A 20,964-nucleotide genomic window follows, 5' to 3' on the forward strand; every position below is an offset into this window, starting at 1 on the left:
AAAAAGAAAAGGAAGGAAGGAAGGAAGGAAGAGAGAGAGAGAGAAACAAAGAAAGAAACAGCAAATGTGGCAAAACATTAAAATTTGGTAGATCTAGGTATCTGGGTGAGAGGTATGTTGGAGCTCTCTATATAGGATTTATATTATTATTTTTGTAACTGTCACTTAAGTTTGAAATTATTTCAAAAAAAATTTTTTAACCTGCCAAATGTGTGAATAAAACTGTTTAAAAATGAACAGAGAGAAACAAACTAGTGCTGGAGAGAATGTGAAGAAAGAGCTGTACCTATTCACTGTTGGTAGGAAGCTGAGGGATGCAGTCTCTTGGTAGGGAAGTGTGGTGGTTCCACAGGAGCTAAGAGTAGGGTTGCCATATGATCCTACAACCCCATTGCTAGGTATATACCTGGAGGAACAGAGAGTGGGGTATGAATGGGTATTTGTCCACTGTTGTTTATGGTGGCAGTGTTCAAGATTCACAATGGATGGAGGTGAGCTAAAGGTACAACGACTGAAGAATGGAAGGGGGTACTGTGGTGTATACATAAAAGAGACTATGGAGTGACTGCAAGAAGGAATGAAGTTGTGAAGCATGCGACTAGTTGAATGACCTTGAGTACGGTATGTTGAATGATATGTCAGGAACAAAAAAATAAATATTATCATGTCTCACTCATATGGAGTTATAAAAATATACACTCAGAGAATTGAAGTCGGGAGCATGCTTTATCAGGTTGAGACCTACTGTAAAGGGTCCTAGATTGCAAGCTCTTAGAGTGGTGACATATATTCTGAAGTTGTAACTATTTTCTTCTCAATTCTGAGATGCTGAGCTATTTGTATATAAGCTAGTTCTTACCTAAAACTCAAAGTATTTATGTGACACCTGTGACTCTGAGCTAGAGCTCTAAAGCTGTGTCTAAGAGTCACCTCCAGAGAACCTCTTTTGTTGCTCATTTGTGACCTCTCTCTCTAAGCTAACTTGGCAGGTGAACTCACTGCCCTACTATGTGGGACATGACTCCCACAGGTATCAATTTCCCTGGCAACATGGGACGGAAATCTCAGATGAGCCAAGACCCAGCCTTAAAGAATTGAGAAAGCTTCTTGACCAAAATGGGAAGAGAGAATATGAGACAAAATAAAGTTTCAGTGGCTGAGACACTTCAAATAGAGTCAAGACGCTGCCCTGGATGTTATTCTCTGTATTATATAGATACTCTTTTCTAGTTTATGATATATTGGGGTGGCTAGAGGGAAGTACCTGAAACTGTAGAGCTGTGTCCCAATAGCCTTGTTTCTTGAAGATGATTGTATAATGATATAGCTTTTATAGTGTGACTGTGTGATTGTGAAAACCTTGTGTCTGATGCTCCTTTAATCTAGGGTATGGACAGTTGAGCAAAAAATATAGATTAAAAAATAAACAAATAATAGGGGGAACAAAGGTTAAAATAAATTGGTTAGAAGGAAATACTAGTGGTCACTAAGAGGGAGGGGTAAGGGTTATGATAAGTATGAACTTTTTTCTTTTTATTTATTTTTCTGGAATGATGCAAATGTCCTAAAAATGATAATGGTGATGAATATACAACTATGTGATGATATTGTGAGCTATTGATTACACACTATGTACGGAATACAGGTCAATAAAATATATTTTTTTAAAGTCAACAGAATGTAGGTAGGCATTAAAATAACTAATGTGACATCTCATGTTAAGCAGAAACTTTACACCATCTTCCATCCAAGTTATTATTCCCTGTTGTACTTAGACATCATCCAAAATGCAAGTCCTTCAAGTTACCCATTAAACATCATCCAAAATGCAAGTCCTTCGAGTTACCCATTCTGTTGCATTCATCCTGGTTACAACAATCCTGGACATTTCTGGTTTATGACTTTGTATCTCCACATTCTTACCCATGTCCCAAATACACACACATACTTATACGCACATACTGAACCCACTCACTTACCAGAATTTATATCTCTAGATCAGGAGTGGAGAGCTTCAGTATTCTCTCAGCTGCTTATTGCTATGCCCAGACTATTCTTCTTGCACCTTTATCCACAAAACCTTCTGCTGAAGTTCATGCTTCCAGCTTCTTACTCTCCTTGACAATTTCAATAACCTGTTTCAAGACCATTATCCAAATGTTACTGAACATTTTGGAACCCAGCTCATATTTCTCCTCTCATCTCTTACAATTATAGGCAATTTCAACAATTATATGGAAGTCTTAAAAATAGTACAAAGTAATAGTTAATATTAATTGCACCCCTTTACTCTACCAAGCCCCAGATAAGAGCTTTCATGAATTATTTTGTCTAACCCTCCCACAAATCCCGTGAGACATGAGCTACAATTGTCTTGATTTTATCAATGACAGAATGGAGACTTAGAAATGCTTAGTGACACTTGGTCAAGGTCACACAGTTGGTCCCCTAAGTAGCAGAGCTGAGAGTCAAATCCTGACAAACAACTGCTGAGCTGCCACCACACAATACCACCTCTCAAATAACCCACCAGCTTAATCTCACAGCTCCTTGACTTCCCCAAGCTCTTCCTCCATCACAGTCACACCCATGAGTCTGGGGACATGAGGAACTGCTCCAGTAGGAAATCATACTTTTCCTCATCTCATTATAACTTATACTTGCAGCTTCCCTTATTACCTACTCTCCCTCCACATTTTCTTCTATACCATGTGGCTCTCTGGTCTATTCCTCCAAACTAATCCCCTCCCTACTAATTTCCTTGCTTACCTTTTCTAAAACATTCGTAACCATAACCATTGTCCTCCAAACTCACTTGCTCCCAAATTTCCTAACCACACTCATTTTAATAATTTGCCTTTTTCCTCTATATCTAGTCTTCAAATTATCTCATCTCTCAGCAGCATCTGATTTAATTAATCTTCCCTCCTTATAAAATTTTGGGGTTGGGTTCATTCAATGATTATTTATGATCTATTCCACTAGCAGAGAATAAGATAACATATAGAGAACAGCTACTAAAGAAATAGAAACAATACAGAACAGCTCCCGGAGCCACGAAAGAAAACAGAAACACAGCGTACCCCATTCTGGAACGGCTGAACGGCTAAGAGAACACGCTGCGGTGAGGTCCCCGAGAGGCGCGCGCTTCCCCAAGCCGTGGCGGCTGGTGGCTGGAGCCCCACCCTCACTCCTTCCCAGGCTGGCTGGGAGATTTGGATTGGCGGTCCCTCAAGCCGAAGTGGCCGGCGCCCCCCCACACACATGGCTTCCCGGGCCGGCTGGGAGCTTTGGATCGGCACCCCCCCAAACCGCGTCAGCTGGCGACCGCCCCCATAGTGAGAGGCTTCCAAAGTTAAAGGAGCCACAGCACCTTTTACTGGTGGGACCCGCAAACAGACAAGCACCACATACTGGGCAGGATGAGAAAAACAGAGCCCAGAGACTTCAAAGGAAAGCCTTTCAACCTGCTGGGTCCCACACCCAGGGAAATCTGATTAAATTCCCAGATGCCAGCAAAAAATAATGGATCACACCAGGAAAGTTCAAGATATGGCCCAGTCAAAGGAACAAACCAATAGCTCAAATGAGATACAGGAGCTGAGTCAACTAATTCTGAATATACGAACAGAAATGGAAAACCTCTTCAAAAACAAAATCAATAAATTCAGTGAGGACATGAAGAAGGCATGGACTGAACAAAAAGAAGAAATGGAAAGTCTGAAAAAACAAATCAAAGAACTTATGGGATTGAAGGACAAAGTAGAAGAGATGGAAAAAACAATGGAAACCTACAATGGTAGATTTAAAGAGACAGAGGCTAGAATTAGTGAAATGGAGGATGGAACATCTGAATTCCAAAAAGAAACAGAAACTATCGGGAAAAGAATGGAAAAATTTGACCAGGGTATCAGGGAACTCAAGGACAATATGAACCGCACAAATATACGTGTTGTGGGTGTCCCAGAAGGAGAAGAGAAGGGAAAAGGAGGAGAAAAACTAATGGAAGAAATTATCACTGAAAATTTCCCAACTCTTATGAAAGACCTAAAATTACAGATCCAAGAAGTGCAGCGCACCCGAAAGACATTAGACCCAAATAGGCGTTCTCCAAGACACTTACTAGTTAGAATGTCAGAGGTCAAAGAGAAAGAGAAGATCTTGAAAGCAGCAAGAGAAAAACAATCCATTACATACAAGGGAAACCCAATAAGACTTTGTGTAGATTTCTCAGCAGAAACCATGGAAGCTAGAAGACAGTGGGATGATATATTTAAAATACTAAAAGAGAAAAACTGCCAACCAAGACTCCTATATCCAGCAAAATTATCCTTCAAAAATGAGGGAGAAATTAAAACATTCTCAGACAAAAAGTCACTGAAAGAATTTGTGACCAAGAGACCAGCTCTGCAAGAAATACTAAAGGGAGCACTAGAGTCAGATACAAAAAGACAGAAGAGAGAGATATGGAAAAGAGTGTAGAAAGAAGGAAAATCAGATATGATATATATAATACAAAAGGCAAAATGTTAGAGGAAAATATTATCCAAACAGTAATAACACTAAATGTCAATGGACTGAATTCCCCAATCAAAAGACATAGATTGGCAGAATGGATTAAAAAACAGGATCCTTCTATATGCTGTCTACAGGAAACACATCTTAGACCCAAAGATAAACATAGGTTGAAAGTGAAAGGTTGGGAAAAGATATTTCATGCAAATAACAACCAGAAAGGGCAGGAGTGGCTATACTAATATCCAACAAATTAGACTTCAAATGTAAAACAGTTAAAAGAGACAAAGAAGGACACTATATATTAATAAAAGGAACAATTAAACAAGAAGACATAACAATCATAAATATTTACGCACCGAATCAGAATGCCCCAAAATACGTGAGGAATATACTGCAAACACTGAAAAGGGAAATAGACTCATATACCATAATAGTTGGAGACTTCAACTCACCACTCTCATCAATGGACAGAACATCTAGACAGAGGATCAACAAAGAAATAGAGAATCTGAATATTACTATAAATGAACTAGACTTAATAGACATTTATAGGACATTACATCCCACAACAGCAGGATACACCTTTTTCTCAAGTGCTCATGGATCATTCTCAAAGATAGACCATATGCTGGGTCACAAAGCAAGTCTTAACAAATTTAAAAAGATTGAAATCTTACACAACACTTTCTCGGACCATAAAGGAATGATGTTGGAAATCAATAATAGGCAGAGTGCCAGAAAATTCACAAATACGTGGAGGCTCAACAACACACTCCTAAACAACGACTGGGTCAAAGAAGAAATTGCTAGAGAAATTAGCAAATACCTCGAGGCAAATGAAAATGAAAACACAACATATCAAAACTTATGGGACGCAGCAAAGGCAGTGCTAAGAGGGAAATTTATTGCTCTAAATGCCTATATCAGAAAAGAAGAAAAGGCAAAAATTCAGGAATTAACTATCCATTTGGAAGAACTGGAGAAAGAACAGCAAGCTAACCCCAAAGCAAGCAAAAGGAAAGAAATAACAAAGATTAGAGCACAAATAAATGAAATTGAAAACATGAAAACAATAGAGAAAATCAATAAGGCCAGAAGTTGGTTCTATGAGAAAATCAATAAGATTGATGGGCCCTTAGCAAGATTGACAAAAAGAAGAAGAGAGAGGATGCAAATAAATAAGATCAGAAATGGAAGAGGAGACATAACTACTGACCTCACAGAAATAAAGGAGGTAATAACAGGATACTATGAACAACTTTACGCTAATAAATACAACAATTTAGAGGAAATGGACGGGTTCCTGGAAAGACATGAACAACCAACTTTGACTCAAGAAGACATAGATGACCTCAACAAACCAATCACAAGTAAAGAAATTGAATTAGTCATTCAAAAGCTTCCTAAAAAGAAAAGTCCAGGACCAGATGGCTTCACATGTGAATTCTACCAAACGTTCCAGAAAGAATTAGTACCAATTCTCTTCAAACTCTTCAAAAAAATCGAAGTGGAGGGAAAACTACCTAATTCATTCTATGAAGCCAACATCACCCTCATACCAAAACCAGGCAAAGATATTACAAAAAAAGAAAACTACAGACCAATCTCTCTAATGAATACAGATGCAAAAATCCTCAATAAAATTCTAGCAAATCGTATCCAACAACACATTAAAAGAATTATACATCATGACCAAGTAGGATTCATCCCAGGTATGCAAGGATGGTTCAACATAAGAAAATCAATTAATGTAATACACCATATCAACAAATCAAAGCAGAAAAATCACATGATCATCTCAATTGATGCAGAGAAGGCATTTGACAAGATTCAACATCCTTTCCTGTTGAAAACATTTCAAAGGATAGGAATACAAGGGAACTTCCTTAAAATGATAGAGGGAATATATGAAAAACCCACAGCTAATATCATCCTTAATGGGGAAAAATTGAAAATGTTCCCCCTAAGATCAGGAACAAGACAAGGATGTCCACTATCACCACTATTATTCAACATTGTGTTGGAGGTTCTAGCCAGAGCAATTAGACAAGAAAAAGAAATACAAGGCATCAAAATTGGAAAGGAAGAAGTAAAACTATCACTGTTTGCAGATGATATGATAATATACGTCGAAAACCCGGAAAAATCCACAACAAAACTACTAGAGCTAATAAATGAGTACAGCAAAGTAGCAGGTTACAAGATCAACATTCAAAAATCTGTAGCATTTCTATACACTAGCAATGAACAAGCGGAGGGGGAAATCAAGAAACAAATCCCATTTACAATTGCAACTAAAAGAATAAAATACCTAGGAATAAATTTAACTAAAGAGACAAAAAACCTATATATAGAAAACTACAAAAAACTGCTAAAAGAAATCACAGAAGACCTAAATAGATGGAAGGGCATACCGTGTTCATGGATTGGAAGACTAAATATAGTTAAGATGTCAATCCTACCTAAATTGATTTACAGATTCAATGCAATACCAATCAAAATCCCAACAACGTATTTTTCAGAAATAGAAAAACCAATAAGCAAATTTATCTGGAAGGGCAGGGTGCCCCGAATTGCTAAAAACATCTTGAGGAAAAAAACGAAGCTGGAGGTCTTGCACTGCCTGACTTTAAGGCATATTATGAAGCCACAGTGGTCAAAACAGCATGGTACTGGCATAAAGATAGATATTTCGACCAATGGAATTGAATAGAGTGCTCAGATATAGACCCTCTCATCTATGGACATTTGATCTTTGATAAGGCAGTCAAGCCAACTCACCTGGGACAGAACAGTCTCCTCAATAAATGGTGCCTAGAGAACTGGATATCCATATGCAAAAGAATGAAAGAAGACCCATATCTCACACCCTACACAAAAGTTAACTCAAAATGGATCAAAGATCTAAACATTAGGTCTAAGACCATAGAACAGTTAGAGGAAAATGTCGGGAGATATCTTATGAATCTTACAATTGGAGGCGGTTTTATGGACCTTACACCTAAAGCAAGAGCACTGAAGAAGGAAATAAATAAATGGGAACTCCTCAAAATTAAACACGTTTGTGCATCAAAGAACTTCATCAAGAAAGTAGAAAGACAGCCTACACAATGGGAGATAATATTTGGAAATGACATATCAGATAAAGGTCTAGTATCCAGAATTTATAAAGAGATTGTTCAACTCAACAACAAAAAGACAGCCAACCCAATTACAAAATGGGAAAAAGACTTGAACAGACACCTACCAGAAAAGGAAATACAAATGGCCAAAAGGCACATGAAGAGATGCTCAATGTCCCTGGCCATTAGAGAAATGCAAATCAAAACCACAATGAGATATCATCTCACACCCACCAGAATGGCCATTATCAACAAAACAGAAAATGACAAGTGCTGGAGAGGATGTGGTGAAAGAGGCACACTTATCCACTGTTGGTGGGAATGCCAAATGGTGCAACCACTGTGGAAAACAGTTTGGCGGTTCCTCAAAAAAGCTGAATATAGAATTGCCATACGACCCAGCAATACCATTGCTGAGAATCTACTCAAAGGAATTAAGGGCAAAAGCTCAAACAGACATTTGCACACCAATGTTTATAGCAGCGTTATTTACAATTACAAAGAGATGGAAACAGCCAAAATCTCCATCAACAGACAAGTGGCTAAACAAACTGTGGTATATACATACGATGGAATATTATGCAGCTTTAAGGCAGGATAAACTTATGAAGCATGTAATAACATGGATGGACCTAGAGATCATTATGCTGAGTGAGTCTAGCCAAAAACTAAAAGACAAATACTGTATGGTTCCAATGATGTGAATCGACACTCGAGAATAAACTTGGAATATGTCATTGGTAACAGAGTTCAGCAGGAGTTAGAAACAGGGTAAGATAATGGGTAATTGGAGCTGATGGAATACAGACTGTGCAATAGGACTAGATACAAAAACTCAAAAATGGACAGCACAATAATACCTAAGTGTAAAGTAATCATGTTAAAATACTGAACGAAGCTGCATCCGAGCGATAGGTTCTTGTTTTGTTTTGTTTTGTTTGTTTTGTTCTTATTATTATTACTTTTATTTTTTTTCTCTATATTAACATTCTATATTTTTTTCTGTTATACTGCTAGTTCTTCTAAACCAATGCAAATGTACTAAGAAACGATGATCATGCATCTATGTGATGATGTTAAGAATTACTGATTGCATATGTAGAATGGTATGATGTCTTAAAAAAAAAAAAAAATGGTCAGCACAATACTGCCTAACTGTAATGTAATTATGTTGGAACGCTGAATGAAGCTGCATCTGATCTATAGTTTTTTTTTTGTTTTTTTTTCTTTCTCTTATATATTTTTGTACTTTTTATTTTTATTTGTGTTTTCTCTGTGTTATCACTTTATTTCTTTTTCTGTTGTCGTGCTATTTCTTTCTCTAAATCGATGCATATGTACTGAGAAATGATGACCATACACCTATGTGATGATATTAAGAATTACTGATTGCATATGTAGAATGGATTGATTTCTAATGTTGTGTTAGTTAATTTTTTTTAATTAATAAAAAAAAGGCTTCCAGTGATTAGATAAAAAATCACTCATTAAAAAAAAAAAAAAGAAATACAAGGCATCAAAATTGGAAAGGAAGAAGTAAAACTATCACATTTTGCAGATGATAGGATAATATATGTCGAAAATCCTGAAAAATCCACAGCAAAACTACTAGAGCTAATAAACGAGTACAGCAAAGTGGCAGGTTACAAGATCAACATTCAAAAATATGTAGTGTTTCTATACACTAGTAATGAACAAGCTGAGGGGGAAATCAAGAAACGAATCCCATTTACAATTGCAACTAAAAGAATAAAATACTTAGGAATAAATTTAACTAAAGAGACAAAAGACCTATACAAAGAAAACTACAAGAAGCTGTTAAAAGAAATCACAGGGGGCGGGCCGCGGTGGCTCAGCGGGCAAAGTGCTTGCCTGCTATGCCGGAGGACCTCGGTTCGATTCCCGGCCCCAGCCCATGTAACAAAAACGGAGAAACAGAATACAATAAAACAAGAAAATGTTTAAAGATGTTTCCCTTTCTTCCTTCCTTCCTTCCTTCTATCCTTCCTTCCTTCTCTCTGTCTTTAAAAAAAAAAAAAAAAAAAAAAAAAAAAAAAAAAAAAGAAATCACAGAAGACCTAAATAGATGGAAGGTCATACCGTGTTCATGGATTGGAAGACTAAATATAGTTAAGATGTCAATTCTACCTAAATTGATTTACAGATTCAATGCAATACCAATCAAAATCCCAACAACTTACTTTTCAGAAATAGAAAACCAATAAGCAAATTTATCTGGAAGGGCAGGGTGCCCCGAATTGCTAAAAGCTCTTGAGGGAAAAAAACGAAGCGCACGGTCTCATGCTGCATGACTTTAAGGCATATTATGAAGCTACAGTGGTCAAAACAGCATGGTACTGGCATAAAGATAGATATATTGACCAACAGAATCAATAGAATGTTCAGATATAGACCCTTTCATCTATGGACATTTGATCTTTGATAAGGCAGTCAGGCCAACTCATTTGGGACAGAACAGTCTCCTCAATAAATGGTGCCTAGAGAACTGGATATCCATATGCAAAAGAATGAAAGAGGACCCGTATCTCACACCCTATACAAAAGTTCACTCAAAATGGATCAAAGATCTAAACATTAGGTCTAAGACCATAAAACAGTTAGAGGAAAATGTAGGGAAATATCTTATAAATCTTATAATTGGACGCGGTTTTATAGACCTTACACCTAAAGAGCACTGAAGAAAGAAAGAAATAAATGGGAGCTCCTCAAAATTAAACACTTTTGTGCATCAAAGAACTTCATCAAGAAAGTAGAAAGACAGCCTACACAATGGGAGACAATATTTGGAAACGACACATCAGATAAAGGTCTAGTATCCAGAATTTATAAAGAGATTGTTCAACTCAATAACAAAAAGACAACCAATCCAATTAAAAAATGGGAAAAAGACTTGTACAGACGCTTCTCAGAAGAGGAAATATGAATGGCCAAAAGGCACATGAAGAGATGCTCAATGTCCCTGGCCATTAGAGAAATGCAAATCAAAACCACAATGAGATATCATCTCACACCCACCAGAATGGCCATTATCAACAAAACAGAAAATGACAAGTGCTGGAGAGGATGTGAGAAAGAGGCACACTTATTCACTGTTGGTGGGAATGTCAAATGGTGCAACCACTGTGGAAGGCAGTTTGGCAGTTCCTCAAAAAGCTGAATATAGAATTGCCATATGACCCAGCAATACCACTGCTAGGTATCTACTCAGAGAACTTTAGGGCAAAGACACAAATGGACACTTGCACACCAATGTTTATAGCAGCATTATTTACAATTGCAAGGAGATGGAAACAGCCAAAATGTCCATCAGCAGGCGAGTGGCTAAACAAACTGTGGTATATATATATGATGGAGTATTATGCAGCTTTAAGACAGAATAAACTTATGAAGTATGTAACAACATGGATGGACCTTGAGAACATTATGCTGAGTGAGACTAGCCAAAACTAAAGGACAAATACTGTATGGTCTCACTAATGAACTGACATTAGTGAATAAATTTGGAATATGTCATTGGTAACAGAGACCATCAGGAGATAGAAATAGGGTAAGATATTGGGTAATTGGAGCTGAAGGGATACAGAGTGTGCAACAGGACTGAATACAAAAACTCAGAAATGGAAAGCACAATACTACCTAAGTGTAATACAATTATGTCAAAACACTGAATGAAACTGCATGTGAGAATGAGAGAGGGAGGAGGGCTGGGGACATAAATGAAATCAGAAAGAAAGATAGACATTGAAGATTGAGATGGTATAATCTAGGAATGCCTAGAGTGTATAATAATAGTGAAATGTACAATGTAAAAATTTTAAAAATGTTTTGGCATGAGGAACAACAAAGGAATGTCATTTTTGCAGGGTGCTGAAAATAGATGATAATTAATTCTTTAAAATGTCATCTTATGTGTGAGACTAAAGCAATAAATGTTTATTTGTTACAAAATTTATATTTTGACTAGAGCATTTCCTAATATAACTCATGTAGATAGTATGATTGAATGTCATAAGTACTTGGAATCTCAGGTAGCACATGAAATTTTGTTGGTTTGTCCAGAGTGATCCCCCGATGAATCCCAGAATGATTTGATCAGTGACTGGAACAGTATTTGCAAGCCCCCTTCGGGGAATGGTGAAAGTGGGGAGAAATTCAACTTCTCCAAGTTGAAATTTTGATATTCTCACAAGCAGTGTGGACAACCAAAGCTATAGGCTGAGCCCCCAGTCTTGGGGTTTGTTCACATGAAACTTAACCCCACAAAGGATAGGTCAAGTCTACTTAAAATTTAGGCCTAAATTTTAAGAGTCACCCCAAAGAGAGCCTCTTTTGTTGCTCAGATGTGGCCTCTCTCTCCAGCCAACACAACGAGCAGTCTCACCACCCTCCCCCTCTCTGCATGGGACATGACTCCCAGGGGTGTGGACCTTCCTGGCAACGTGGGACAAAGATCCTGGAATGAGCTGAGACTCAGCATCAAAGGACTGAGAAAAACCCTAGAATGAGCTGAGAATTAACATCAAAGGATTGAGAGAACCTTCTTGACCAAAGGGGGGAAGAGTAAAATGAGACAAAGTGTCAATGGCTGAGAGATTCCAAACAGAGTAGAGAGGTTATCCTGGAGGTTATTCTTACACATTAAGCATATATCACCTTGTTGTTCAAGATGTAGTGGAGAGGCTGGAGGGAATTGCCTGAAAATGTAGTGCTGTGTTCCAGTAGCCATGTTTCTTGATGATGATTGAACAATGATATAGCTTTCACAATGAAACTCTGTGAATGTGAAAACCTTATGTCTGATGCTCCTTTTAGCTACTATATCAATAGAAGAGTAGAACATATGGAATAAAAATAAATAATAGGGGGAACAAATGTTAAAATAAATTCAGTTTGAAATAGTGGTAAATGAAAGCGAGGGGTAAGCGGTATGGTAGGTATAGTTTTTTTTCTCTATTATCATTTTCTTTCTTTTTCTGTTGTCTTTTTATTTCTTTTTCTAAATCGATGCAAATGTACTAAGAAGTGATGAATATGCAACTATGTGATGATATTAAGAATTACTGATTATATATGTAAAATGGAATGATTTCTAAATGTTTTGTTTGTTAATTTTTTTAATTAATAAAAAAAGTTAAAAAAAATAAAATAAATAAGTAATGGGGGAACAAAGGTTAAAATAAATTTAGTTGATTGAAATGCTAGTGATCACTGAAAGAGAGGGTTAAGGGGTATGGTATATATGAATTTTTTTCTGTTTTATTTTTATTTCTTTTTCTGAATTGATGCAAATGTTCTAAGAAATGATTGTGATGATGAATGTACAACTATGTGATGATACTGTGTGTTATTGATTATATAACAAGAATGGAATGATCATATGGTAAGAATGTTTGTGTTTGTACGTGGTTATGTTTCATAAATGAATAAAAAAGAAAAAGCCCATTGCCAGCCAGTGATTCCTAAAAAAAAAAAAAACGGAGTAGAATTCCACTGAGTATACTTAATTGATGCCATTCTCATGCCTACTTTCCCAGAAGTAACCCTACCCTCTTCAGTTTGGTGGCCATCATTCATATATATATATATGCACATATTATCTCTAAACTGTTTTCTGGATTATTTTTCTCAAAGCTATCTTCAAAATCACTAATTTTCTATTCAGCTGTAGCTAATCTGTTGTTTAACCCATCCACTGAGTTTTTTATACCACTAACTATATTTTTAATTCAAAGGAGTAGATTTTTTTCTTCTTCAGTTTATCTGCTTTTTTCTCAAATTGTCTTATTCTTTTGATATTATTTCAATATTTGATTGTATGAATTCAATTACTTTAAATCTTCTTATTTGTGGTTTTATCAGATTATTCCATTATTTAAAGTTCTGGGGAGTATGATCTTAATTTTTGTGCACCCAATTTATTTTCCTTTTGGTGAGTTTTGGGGGGTGGGATCATATTATCAGCTCATATTCAATAGAGCTTCCTCTGTGGAGTTCCTGTGTAGCCTGGGTTATAATGGGTCCTTCCACAAAAGTTTTGCATTTGCTTATATTAAGTGGCTCAGGAGTGTTCAAATTTGTGCTCCATATTTGGTCTTGGAATTCATCATGCCAAAAAACTGATGTAAAATTTGATTCTGGAAAGCAAATACTCCTGAGCCACTGGTTCTTCTACCCAAAATGGGCTACTTGTCTCCCCTACAAGAGGGAGAAACGATGGCTTTCATTAATTTAGCTCCCTTATGCATACTTTCCTTAGGTAACTAGTGAAGACTAGTGAAGAATATATTTGTACCTGTTTATACTTCCAATATTGATATTACTCATATTTTGAAAAACAAGAGAAAATATTCTGTTAAAATTATCTTAAAAGACATATAAAAAAGAGAACATTAAATTACAAAAGTAAATTCTTTCCTCTCAATTATTACCTTAAATGTCAATGGATTAGACTTCCAGGAAGACGGTGGATTAGGAAAGGATGAATTCACCCCCGGTCCAAGGTACAACTGGAGAAGTGACAGAAAAATGGCAAGGACAGCAGTTCCAGGGTTCAAGTGACCAGAGAGGGTATTTGACACTACAAAGGTTGGGGGGGGGGGGTGGTCCTGGATGAAAAAGTGGAGAAATTGGGATGGAGAAAACAAGGTGAGCGTGCTTGGTAGATACTCCAACTGGGGCAAATGGCGGTGCACAGGAAGGACCAGGTCTGAAGGAGTGGAGTGATGATGCATTCCTGCCTGCCTCCGTAGCTAGCTTGGGAGATCTTGACTCTCATCTCCGAAGGAGTGAGCTCCCATGGTGAACCCGGAAGCCAGCAGACTTGGTTTGCCTGTGCACAAAGACCTTCCAGCCAATGCATACTGCCTGGTCCCAACTCCTAAGGAGGTCTCTGGGGGTGCCCGTTTTTAAGCAGAGCCTGGGAGGCCCTCATTTTAGGTGGAGGTGGAGATACAGTGAAGTCAAGTTGACATTTGGTTGCTGAAGGAGACTCATTAGGTCCTGCTGCCATTTCCCTTTTCCCACAGAAGCCCAGAGCCCCACAAGTGTGTGTGGGTGGAAAGCCACAGCCAAGGAAGTGAGCCGAGCTGCACCACACCACCAGGCACTTCCAGGTTGGCTGAAGGCAGGGGTAATAAATTTAAGTTGCACAGACCAAGATCATTCCAAATGGGAGCCTGGAAACCACCAGAACCATTCGGACAACAAGCAGATTCTCCAACGAGGTGCACACTGTCCACTCCCCAGCCCCAGGGTTGGTGACTTTCAGTGCACACTGAGCCCAGAAGCCTTGGCTGGAATTGCACTGGATTTCTATCCTGCTTCACCAGCTGTTGCAGTTGGGAAGAAGTGGGCCTGAGGGAAGAGGTGGCTCAAGACCGCCATCTGCTGGGAAGACATGGAAAGAGCAGTCTGGCAAACTGCCTATTTGCCTACCTTTCAACAGATCTGCAAGCAGACTTGCATCTCCTGCAGGAGATCTGAGTCTTGATGGGTGGGAAATTAATGACAAACAAAGAGCAAAAGGAGACATTCAACACAAACCCAAGCAAATACAAAACCTGAGACAAGTAAGAGAAATCAACTTTCAAAGTAACATTATCAAAATAATCAAATGGAGACTTTTGGGAAGACGGCCAAATAGAATAGGTCAAGTTCAGCCCTGCTCCAAGGAAAAATCAGAGAAGGGTCAGGAGGGCAATGAGACAGTGATTCAAAAGTGCAACTGACCTGGGAGAGCCTTCTGCAATACATAAGGCAGCCCTGGTTGCAGAGGCCGAGGAACTGAGAAGCAAAAAGGCAGTGCCTTGCATGGAGGCACAGAGCCCAGGGGAATTCACAGACGGGAGCAAGGGACTAGGAACTCTATGCATGTGCACAAAGGGCCTCATGCCCTAGACGAGCACACACCAGGGTTACACCCCCCAGATAGGTGCGCCTGCACAAATCATCCTCCCTGGGCACCCACAAGTATCCACTGCAAGTACCAGTGCAATATCCACAAACTGCACCCATACCTGTCCTGAAACGAGTCACCTCTCAGTTGTGTTCTGCCCCATGCCCTGCTCCCTGCTGCACATCCATCCCACAAACAAAAGCCTTAGACTACTAAAAGAAATAAACCACCAAAGTACATCAATCAAGATATTTACATGCAACGAAAACAACAGAAGATCACTAAGGATTTCACAATGCAAACAGATATAGCCCTGTCTAATGACCAAATTAAAACAAGAGGAGACACAAACATTGGAATAACTAATCAAAGATGTTCGTATAACACTACTTAATAAAATCAGTAGGTGGTAAATGACAAAGTAGATCAAGAAGACAGTAGAAGAGCATAAAGAGGAAGTTAAAAGAAAAAATAGAAAAAGAGCAGATATCACAGAGATTAAAGACACTGTTGACCAAATAAAAAACATACTTGAACTTCCGGGCCAAGATGGCGGCTTAGCAATGTGTGCATTTTAGTTTGTTCTCCAGAACAACTACTAAATAACCAGAAACAGTACAGAACAGCTCCTGGGGCCTTGTCAGTGACCGGACACACAGCATACTCCAGTCTGGACCAGCTGGTCCGGCTGCAAGCCCCCGGAAGACCAAGAGTTCCCCAAGCCACCACAGCCAGCACCCCTCCCCAACAGGCTGCTTCCCAGAGGGAAAGGAAAGGGACTTTACCAGCACCAGGGGCTGAATGCAACCAAACGCCAATTGTGGAATTAATTAACAAATTCTGACTACTAAAAATAGGCCCCCATCTCAGGTGAACCTGGTCAAAGCTGAGGTCGCTCATTTTTGCCTCGGCACCAAGGGGGCAGAGCTGACAGAAAAAGAAGGAAAAAAAACAGGAAACAGAGGTTTTTGTGGCTCTTTTTCTATAAAGGCTTGACTGCCTTTGGATATAGCGGTAGGACTTCTCAGGCTGCAACTGCCCCAGGCATAGGCAGAAACAAGCTCCTTTGAGGGCTTGTCTGGAGTATGTGCCTTCCCCAGGGGAGAGGTGAAGCCCAACTCAGGTGGAATTCCTCCCTCAAGGAATTCAGACACCAGAGCTTGGTAATTTGAAGCCATTAAAACCACCCTACAACCTCTCCTCTGTCTCCATCACGTCCCCAGCAGGGAGAGACTGCCAAAGTTAAAGGTACTGCATCATCTTATGCTGGTGGGACCTGCAGGCAGACAAGCACCACATACTGGGCAGGATAAGAAAAACAGAGTCCAGAGACTTCACAGGAAAGTCTTTCAACCTGTTGGGTCTCACTGTCACGGAAAACCGATGCAGGTGAATCTTTCCTCCCAATAGGAGGTCATTTTTGGTCTGGGAAAATTCAGCTGGAGTCTATAATACCTAAGTAGACCCTCCTAAGGGTGGGAGGTGGGGGGAAAGGCACCACACGAGCAGGGCAAAAAACAAGAAAACAAGAACTGAAAAATTCTCCTCTGTTAAACAAAACCTAAGGTAGAGGTCCAGATAAAGCTGAACTGAATGTGAAAGAACAGATAGACAACAAATTCATCCAGCAAGAAAACCCTAGGTAAAAGAAGTGAAAGCAATCTCCAGAATAAACTAATTAAGATAATTAAATGCTTAGACACCAGCAAAAAATAACAGATCACACTAGGAAAATTGACGATATGGCCCAGTCAAAGGAACAAACAAACAATTCAAATGAGATACAAGAGTTGAAACAATTAATTCAGAATATATGAATAGACATGGAAAACCTCATCAAAAACAAAATCAATGAATTGAGGGAGGATATAACGAAGGCAAGGAATGAACAAAAAGAAGAAATTGAAAGTCTGAAAAAACATATCACAGAACTTATGGGAATGAAAGGCATGGTAGAAGAGATAAAAAAAAAAAAGCAATGGAAACCTACAATGGTAGATTTTGAGAGGCAGAACACAGGATTAGTGAATTGGTGGACGGAACATCTGAAATCTGACAAGAAAAAGAAAATAAAGGGAAAAAATGGAAAAATATGAGCAGGGACTCAGGGAATTGAAGGACAATATGAAGCTCACGAATATATATGTTGTGGATGTCCCAGAAGGAGAGAAGGGAAAAGGAAGAGAAAAACTAATGGAAGAAATTATACTGAAAATTTCCCACCTGTTATGAAATACTTAAAATTACAGATCCAAGAAGTGCAGCATACCCCAAAGAGAATAGGTCCAAATAGATGTACTCTAAGACATTTACTAATCAGAAGGTCAGAGGTCAAAGAGAAAGAGAGAATCTTGAAAGCTGCAAGAGAAAAGCAATCCATCACACGCAAGGAAAGCCCAATAAGACTATGCGTAGATCTCTCAGCAGAAACAATGGAGGTGAGAAAACAGTGGGGTGATATATTTAAGTTATTAAAAGAGAAAAACTGCAAACCAAGAATTCTATATCCAGCAAAATTGTCCTTCAAAAATGAGGGAGAAATTAAAACATTTTCAGGCAAAAAGTCACTGCAAGAATTTGTGACTAAGAGACCAGCTCTGTAAGAAATACTAAAGGGACCACTAGAGACAGATAAGACAGAAGAGAGAGGTGTGGAGAAGAGTGTAGAAAGAAAGACTATGAGTAAAGGTAAAAAGAAGGAAAATTAGATATGACATATAAAATCCAAAAGGCAAAATGGTAGAATAGTGTACTACCTGTGCAGTAATAACACTAAATGTTAATGGATTAAACTCCCCAGTCAAAAGACACAGACTGGCAGAATGGATTAAAAAACAGGACCCATCTATATGCTGTCTCTACTCAAAGGACATGAGGGCAAGAATGCAAACAGACATTTGTACGCCAATGTTTATAGCAGCATTATTTACAATTGCCAAGATATGAAACAGCCCAGATGTCCATCAACAGAGGAGTGGCTAAACAAGCTGTGGTATATACATATGATGGAATACTATGCAGCTGTAAGACAGAATAAAGTTATGAAGTATGTAACAACATGGACGGACCTTAAGCACATTATGCTGAGTGAGATTAACCGAAAACAAAAGGACAAATATTGTATGGTCTCACTGATATGAACTGACATTAGTGACTAAACTTGGAATATTTCGTTGGTAACAGAGACTGTCAGGAGATAGAAATAGGGTAAGATATTGGATCATTGGAGCTGAAGGGATACAGATTGTGCAACAGGACAGAATGTAAAAACTCAGAAATGGACAGCACAAAACTACCTAACTGTAATACAATTATGTTAAAACACTGAATGAAGCTGAATGTGAGAATGATAGAGGGAGGAGAGATGGGGGCATAAATGAAATCAGAAAGAAATATAGATGATAAAGATTGAGATGGTATAATCTAGGAATAACTAGAGTATACAATGATAGTGACTAAATGTACAAATTTTAAAAATGTTTTTGCATGAGGAAGAACAAAGGAATGTCATTACAGCAGGGTGCTGAAAATAGATGGTAATTAATATTTTAAAATTTCAACTTATGTGTAAGACTAAAGCAGAAAATGTTCATGCGGTACAAAATTTATATTTTGACTAGTGCATCTCCTAATATAACTTATGTAGATAGTTGGTTGAACACCATAAGTACATGGAACCTTGAGTAGGACATGAGATTTTCTTGGTTTGTCCAGCGTGATGCCCCAATGAATTCCAAAGTGATTTGATCAGTGAGTGAAAAAGTATTTGCAAAGTCCCCTTTGGGGGCTACTTAAAATTAGGCCTAAGAGTCACCCCCAAGAGAAACTTTTTTGTTGCTCAGATGTGGCCTCTCTCTCCAGCCTACACAACAAGCAAACTCACCACCCTCCCCTTGTCTACATGGGACATGACTCCCAGGGATGTGGACCTTCCTGGCAACATGGGACAGAAATCCTAGAATGAGCTGAGACTCAGCATCAAGTTGAGAAAACCTTCTCGACCAAAAGGGGGAAGAGTGAAATGAGACAAAGTGTCAATGGCTGAGAGATTCCAAATAGAGTTGAGAGGTTATCCTGGAGGTTATTCTTACACATTAAATAGGCATCACCTTGTTATCTAAGATGTAATGGAGAGGCTGAAGGGAACTGCCTGAAAATGTAGAGCTGTGTTCCAGTAGCCATGTTTCTTGATGATGATTGTATAATGATATAGCTTTAAAAATGTGACTGTGCGATTATGAAAACCTTGTGTCTGATGCTCCTTTTATCTACCTTGTCAACAGACAAGTAGAATATATAGAATAAAAATAAATAATAGGGGGAACAAATGTTAAAATAAATTTAGTTTGAAATCTAGTGATCAATGAAAGCGAGGGGTAAGGGGTATGATATGTATAATCTTTTTTTTCTGTTTTTGTTTTATTTCTTTTTCTGTTGTCTTTTTATTTCTTTTTCTGAATTGATACAAATGTTCTAAGAAATGATTATGATGATGAATATGCAACTATGTGATGATATTGTGAATTACTGATAATATATGTAGAACGGAATGAGCATATGTTAAGAATGTCTGTGTTTCTTTCTTGTAATTTTTTTAATTAATTAAAAAAAAACCATACTAGAGGCACACAGCACCAGATTTGAAGAGACAGAAGAAGGAATAAGCAATATAGAGGACAGGATAACTGACTTTGAGGACTCGAAACAGGAAATGGCAAAAAAGATGGGAAAAATTTAATTGGATCTCAGGGAAATGATATACAAAAACAAAGCACACAAATATAAAAATAATTGGTGTCCCAGAAGGAGAACAGAGGAGTAAAAGGCTAAGAGGAATAGCTGAGGATATAATAGGGGAAACCTTCCCAACCCTTATAAAGGACATAAATATACAATTCAAAGAAGCCCAATGAACTCCAAACAGAATAAATCCAAACAGGCCCTCGCCAAGACACATAGTAATCAGCCTGTCAAATGTTGGAGAGAAGCAGAAAATTCTGAACGTGGTAAGAGAAAAATAACCTACTACATACAAAGAAAACCACGTAAGACCGAGTTCAGACTACCTAACTAGCACCATGGAGGCAAGAAGGCAGTGGCATGTTATATTTAATATCCTGAAAGGGAAAGACTTCCAGCCAAGAATTCTCTACCCAGCCAAACTGTCCTTCAAAATTGAGGGAGAGATTAAAGTTTTCACAGACAAAGAAGTCCTGAAAGAATTTGTTAAGAAGAGACTGGCCCTACAGGAATACAAAAAGCGGATCTGCCAGCTGAAAAAAAAAAAAAGGCAGACAGGAAAGGAAGATGTAGAGGAGGGCACGGAACACAAGGACACCAATAAGGCTAATGTAAAGAATGCAAAGAGAAAGAGGGAAAATCATATATAGATCTGACAAATAAAAAGGT

At 38.2% G+C, this 20,964-nt stretch overlaps 1 long non-coding RNA gene across 1 annotated transcript in view; it reads right to left on the minus strand.

Annotated features, from left to right (window-relative positions):
* LOC143678975 (uncharacterized) overlaps positions 1 to 20,964 on the minus strand; it is a 96,794-nt gene that overhangs the window by 19,131 nt on the left and 56,699 nt on the right. The window contains exon 4 of the long non-coding RNA XR_013173509.1: positions 1,980 to 2,135. This is a non-coding gene — a long non-coding RNA (uncharacterized LOC143678975). The remainder of the gene's footprint in view (positions 1 to 1,979; positions 2,136 to 20,964) is intronic.

Source organism: Tamandua tetradactyla, chromosome 4 (assembly GCF_023851605.1).
Source record: "Tamandua tetradactyla isolate mTamTet1 chromosome 4, mTamTet1.pri, whole genome shotgun sequence".
NCBI classification, from domain to species: domain Eukaryota; kingdom Metazoa; phylum Chordata; class Mammalia; order Pilosa; family Myrmecophagidae; genus Tamandua; species Tamandua tetradactyla.